We start from the raw sequence: 6,525 nt of genomic DNA on the forward strand, positions 1-6,525 counted from the left end.
TGAGGTAACTGTACCTGCTCCCTTATTGGAAAGTAGTTCATCACAGAAATATGTTCCTGTGACTACTACACCAATTAGTGAGGAAGCTAATGATGATGATCATGTAACTTCAGATCAAGTTACTACCGAACCTCGTAGGTAAACCAGAGTGAGATCTGCACCAGAGTGGTACGGTAATCCTGTTCTGGAGGTCATGTTACTTGACCATGACGAACCTACGAACTATGAGGAAGCGATGATGAGCCCAGATTCCACAAAATGGTTTAAGGCCATGAAATCTGAGATAGGATCCATGTATGAGAACAAAGTATGGACTTTGGTTGACTTGCCCGATGTTTGGCAAGCCATTGAAATTAAATGGACCTTCAAGAGGAAGACGGATGCTGATAGTAGTGTTACTATCTACAAAGCTAGAATTGTCGCAAAAAGGTTTTCGACAAGTTCAAGGTGTTGACTACAATGAGAGTTTCTCACTCGTATCTATGTTTAAGTCTGTCTGAATCATGTTAGCAATTGGCGCATTTTATGAAATCTGGCAAATGGATAAACAAAACTGCATTCCTTAATGGATTTATTAAAGAAGAGTTGTATATGATGCAACCAGAAGGTTTTGTCAATCCCAAAGGTGCTAACAAAATGTGCAAGCTCCAGCGATCCATCTATGGACTGGTGCAAGCATCTCAGAGTTGGAATATGCGCTTTGATGAGATGATCAAAGCATATAGTTTTATACAGACTTGCGGTGAAGCCTGTATTTACAAGAAAGTGAGTGGGAGCACTACAGCATTTCTGGTAAGTATATGTGAATGACATATTGTTGATCGGAAATAATGTAGAATTATTCTGCAAAGCATAAAGGAGTTTTTTGAAAGAAGTTTTTCAAAGAAAGACCTTGGTGAAGCTGCTTACATATTGAGCATCAAGATCTATAGAGATAGATCAAGATGCTTGATAAGTTTTTTCAATGAGTACATACCTTGACAAGATTTTGAAGTAGTTCAAAATGGAACAGTCAAAGAAAGAGTTATTGCCTGTGTAACAAGGTGTGAAATTGAGTAAGACTCAAAACCCGACCACGGCAGAAGATAGAAAGAATGTGGAAGTCATTCCCTATGCCTCAATCATAGGTTCTATAAAGTATGCCATGCTGTGTACCTATTGTATACCCTACAATGTTTTTGGCAAGGGAGTACAATAGTGATCTAGGAGTAGATCACTGGACAGCGGTCAAAATTATCCTTAGTGGAATAAGGAAATATTTCTCAATTATGGTGGTGACAAAAGGTTCGTCGTAAAGAGTTACGTCGATGCAAGCTTTGACACGGATCTGGATGACTCTAAGTCTCGATCTAGATACATATTGTAAGTGGGAGCAATTTGCAAAATACTTACAGATCTGATTATGACAGACCCGTTGACTAAAATTATCTCACAAGCAAAACATGATCACACCTTAGTACTCTTTGGGTGTTAATCACATAGCGATGTGAACTAGATTACTGACTCTAGTAAACCCTTGGGTGTTGATCACATATCGATGTGAACTATGGGTGTTAACCACATAAAGATGTGAACTATTGATGTTAGATCACATGGCGATGTGAACTAGATTATTGACTCTAGTGCAAGTGGGAGACTGAAGGAAATATGCCCTAGAGGCAATAATAAAGTTATTATTTATTTCCTTATTTCATGATAAATGTTTATTATTCATGCTAGAATTGTATTAACCGGAAACATAATACTTGTATGAATACATAGACAAACTAAACATCACTAGTATGCCTCTACTTGACTAGCTCGTTGATCGAAGATGGTTATGTTTCCTAACCATAGACATGTGTTGTCATTTGATTAACGGGATCACATCATTAGGAGAATGATGTGATTGACATGACCCATTTCATTAGCTTAGCACCCGGTCATTTAGTATGTTGCTATTGCTTTCTTCATGACTTATACATGTTCCTATGACTATGAGATTATGCAACTCCCGTTTGCCGGAGGAACACTTTGTGTGCTACCAAACGTCACAACGTAACTGGGTGATTATAAAGGAGCTCTACAGGTGTCTCCAAAGGTACATGTTGGGTTGGCGTATTTCGAGATTAGGATTTGTCACTCCGATTGTCGGAGAGGTATCTCTGGGCCCTCTCGGTAATGCACATCACATAAGCCTTGCAAGCATTACAACTAATGAGTTAGTTGCAACATGATGTATTACGAAACGAGTAAAGAGACTTGCCGGTAACGAGATTGAACTAGGTATTGAGATATCGACGATCGAATCTCAGGCAAGTAACATACCGATGACAAAGGGAACAACGTATGTTGTTATGCGGTCTGACCGATAAAGATCTTCATAGAATATGTGGGAGCCAATATGAGCATCCAGGTTCCGCTATTGGTTATTTACCGGAGACGTGTCTCGGTCATGTCTACATTGTTCTCGAACCCGTAGGGTCTGCACGCTTAAGGTTTTGATGACAGTTATATTATGAGTTTATGCATTTTGATGTACCGAAGTTTGTTCGGAGTCCCGGATGTGATCACGGACATGACGAGGAGTCTCGAAATGGTCGAGACATAAAGATTGATATATTGGAAGCCTATATTTGGATATCAGAAGTGTTCCCGGTGAAATCGGGATTTTACCGGAGTACCGGGAGGTTACCGGAACCCCCCAGGAGGTATATGGGCCTTAGTGGGCTTTAGTGGAAGAGAGGAGAGGTGGCCAGGGCTGGGCCGCGCGCCCCTCCCCCCTAGTCCGAATAGGACAAGGAGAGGGGGCGGCGCCCCCCCCCCCCTTCCTTCTCTCTCTCCTCTTTCCCCCTCCCGAATCCTATTCCAACTAGGAAAGGGGGGAATCCTACTCCCGGTGGGAGTAGGACTCCTCCTGGCGCGCCCTCCTCCTGGCCGGCCGCACCTTCCCCTGCTCCTTTATATACGGGGGCAGGGGGCACCCCTAGACACACAAGTTGATCCACACGATCATATTCTTAGCCGTGTGCGGTGCCCCCTTCCACCATAATCCTCGATAATATTGTAGCGGTGCTTAGGCGAAGCCCTGCGACGGTATGAAAGAACATGCGGTGCCCCCATGTTTGGTTTTGGAAATTGATGACAATCTCTATGGACTAATGGTTGCCTTGAGTTATATTTGAAGGTTTTGTCCATAGGCTTTTCTTGGAGTACATGTGTTGGTTTCAAGAAAAGTTTGTGTCGACCAAGGTGCTATTCAAGGAATTATCCAAAGATTGGTCATTTGAGAGTTGAGCTTATTGCAAGCATGTCTTGAAGAAGAAGATTGTGTACGAAGAGAGTTGGGAAGATTCAAGGTTGATCAAGACTAAGTCAAGAGTGAATCAAGTTGATCAACTCACAAAGCATAGAAGATGTACCGAGAGGGATCAAGTGATCCCATGGTTTGGTAAGCATTGTCCATTGTGCTTTGTGTACTAACCCATGGTCTATGTGAGAGTTCTACGTGGGGTTAGGTACATGTTCCTGGGCTTGTGTCAAGAGGAAGATATCTCTCGACCCATGGAGAGGATGACATCAGGTGGTGATCGTCATCAAGATTGCCGTGTGCAAGTTCAAGTGGATCATCGCGAAGAGATCAAGTGCTTGAAGCTTGCCGGCCATTGTGGTGACAATGGACTTGTGAAGATGTGCCGAAGAGTGGCTCACCCATAGTGGTCTATGGGGGAGCAATCATCTAGTCTTCATCGTGCCAACACAATCAAGAAAGGTGGTCCAACTTGAGGAAGTCAAGATCGTCATCATCTAGCTCAAGTGGACCATGTGCAAGGCAAAGGTTTGCCCTTGATAGGTTTTCTATTTTACCGGTCTCATGATGGTAGTTGGGAGACCGGGTTATAGGATCGATTGCCGTACTATCAAGGGGGCTCTCGATGAGTAGCTTGATCGTATCGTTCGTAGAGAGATCAAACCATTGCATCCTTGCATCATCTTTCTTGGTTCTTGTTTGGTTCTCTTTGTGAGTCTTAGAGCTTATGGTCATCTTGATGACAAGCTTGAGTTCATCGAAAACGGAGTTCGCATGCTTCTTCTATGATGTTTTCGATGTTGGAGGTTTTGCCGGTTCTTCTCGGTTGGAGGTTTCACTCCTCTATTTGTTGGCATTCCTCCCCTGCCTCTTCTTACTATAACCGGTTCTTCTCGGTTGGAGGTTTCACTCGCTGTTGGAGGTTTCACTCGCTGTTTTGATGCTACTCGTCGTCTTGTTTTCAACAAGCTTGAGTTTGCTCAATTCGGAGCTCATATGCAGAAGTTATGGCAGTTCTGATTTTCTTGAGTGTGGCTTTTGTCAGGGTCCGAGCGGTAGTACCGTGGTACCCAGCGGTAGTACCGCTGAGGAGTCACAAGCGGCAGTACCGCTCCGCAGCGGTAGTACCGCGGGCCACAGCGGTAGTACCGCTTAAGCTCACTAAGCGGTAGTACCACTCCTCGGAGCGGTAGTGCCGCTTGATGGTCTCAGCAGTAGTACCGTTGCGGCTCCGTGCTCCTACCGCCTCGACTCGAGTGCGCTTTTTCTCGTGTCGGGTTTTGCGGCACTTGCTGCGGTAGTAGTGGCGGTAGTACCGCTTATTAGCGGTAGTACCGCCCTGCCTCCACGGTAGTATCGCTCTGGGTCCCAGCCCCAACCCCTTTTCTTCTGGTGCGGCAGTACCGCTGAAGGGGAGCGGTAGTACCGCTTATGAGCGGTAGTACCGCCCTGCCTCCGTGGTAGTACCGCTCTCTGCGGGGCTGAGTGGGGGATAACGGTTGGATTTTCCCCCTCCTATAAAAGGGGGTCTTCTTCCCCTTTGAACCTTATCCTTTGAGCTCGTGTTCTTCCCCCATTGTTGACCTTCTTCGAGCTTGCTAAACTCTCAATCCCTCCATGGATTCTTGCTAGTTTTTGAGGGAAAAGAGAGAGGAGATCTAGATCCACATTTCCACCAATCACTTTCTCCTCTATGTGAGGGGAACCCCTTGGATCTAGATCTTGGAGTTCTTGGTGTTCTCTTTCTTGTTCTTCCTCTCATTTTCCTCCCTAGCATTAGTTGCTTCGGTGGGATTTGAGAGAGAAGGACTTGGGCACTCCGTGTGCCCTTGCCATTGCATTTGGTGCATCGGTTTGAGTTCTCCACGTGATACGTGGAAGTTACAAGTTGAGAAGCTTATTACTCTTGGGTGCTTGGTACCCTTGAGCTTGTTCCTCTTGGGTGCTTGGGCTCCCTAGACGGTTGTTGGTGTTCGGAGCTCAATCATTGTGGTGCAAAGCTCCGGGCAAGCGTCGGGGTCTCCAATTAGGTTGTGGAGATCGCCCCGAGCAATTTGACGGGTACCGGTGACCGCCCCCAAGGGTTGCCAAAGTGTACGGGTTCGGTGACCGCCCCCAAGGGTTGCCATCTGTACGGGTTCGGTGACCGCCCTCAAGGGTCCCTTAGTGGAATCACGACATCTTTCATTGTGCGAGAGTGTGAGGAGATTACGGTGGCCCTAGTGGCTTCTTGGGGAGCATTGTGCCTCCACACCGCTCCAAACGGAGATTAGCATCCGCAAGGGTGTGAACTTCGGGATACATCATCGTCTCCTCGTGCCTCGGTTATCTTTTACCCGAGCCCTTTACTTATGCACTTTACTTTGTGATAGCCATATTGTTTCTTGTCATATATCTTGCTATCACATAGTTGCTTATCTTTCTTAGCATAAGTTGTTGGTGCACATAGGTGAGCCTAGTTGTTTTAGGCTTTGTGCTTGGCAAATTAACCGCTAGGTTTATTCCGCATTTGTTCAAACCTAAACCGTAATTATTTTAAAACGCCTATTCACCCCCCCCCCTCTAGGCGACATCCACGATCTTTCACGGTAGTACATCAAGATCGTCACCACACCGTCGTGCTGACGGAACTCTTCCCCGACACTTTGCTGGATCGGAGTCCGGGGATCGTCATCGAGCTGAATGTGTGCTAGAACTCGGAGGTGCCGTAGTTTCGGTGCTTGATCGGTCGGTCCGTGAAGACGTATGACTACATCAACCGCGTTGTGCTAACGCTTCCGCTGTCGGTCTACAAGGGTACGTAGATCACACTCTCCCCTCTCGTTGCTATGCATCACCATGATCTTGCGTGTGCGTAGGAAATTTTTTGAAATTACTACGTTCCCCAACAAAAGCCCCCCCCCTTTAGTACCGGTTCAGCACGAACCGGTGCTAAAGGGCAACCACGTGGCACGAGCCAGCTTCGGGGGCAGGGATCCCTTTAGTACCGGTTGGTGTCACCAACCGGTATTAAAAGGTTGGGAGGTTTTGGGTTTATGATTTCTTTTACATTTAATTTTGTGTTTTCCATTTAATTACTTTTCATTTGCTGGTATTTTACGATACTACATATTGTACACGTTATGCATATATATAAATAGAATTTCTAGTAGAACCGATCATAATATATATATATATATATCATCGAATGTCTCACAACCACCATTAATTAATTCACACATATACACACACATGTA

Source organism: Triticum dicoccoides, chromosome 4A (genome assembly GCF_002162155.2).
Source record: "Triticum dicoccoides isolate Atlit2015 ecotype Zavitan chromosome 4A, WEW_v2.0, whole genome shotgun sequence".
NCBI lineage: Eukaryota > Viridiplantae > Streptophyta > Magnoliopsida > Poales > Poaceae > Triticum > Triticum dicoccoides.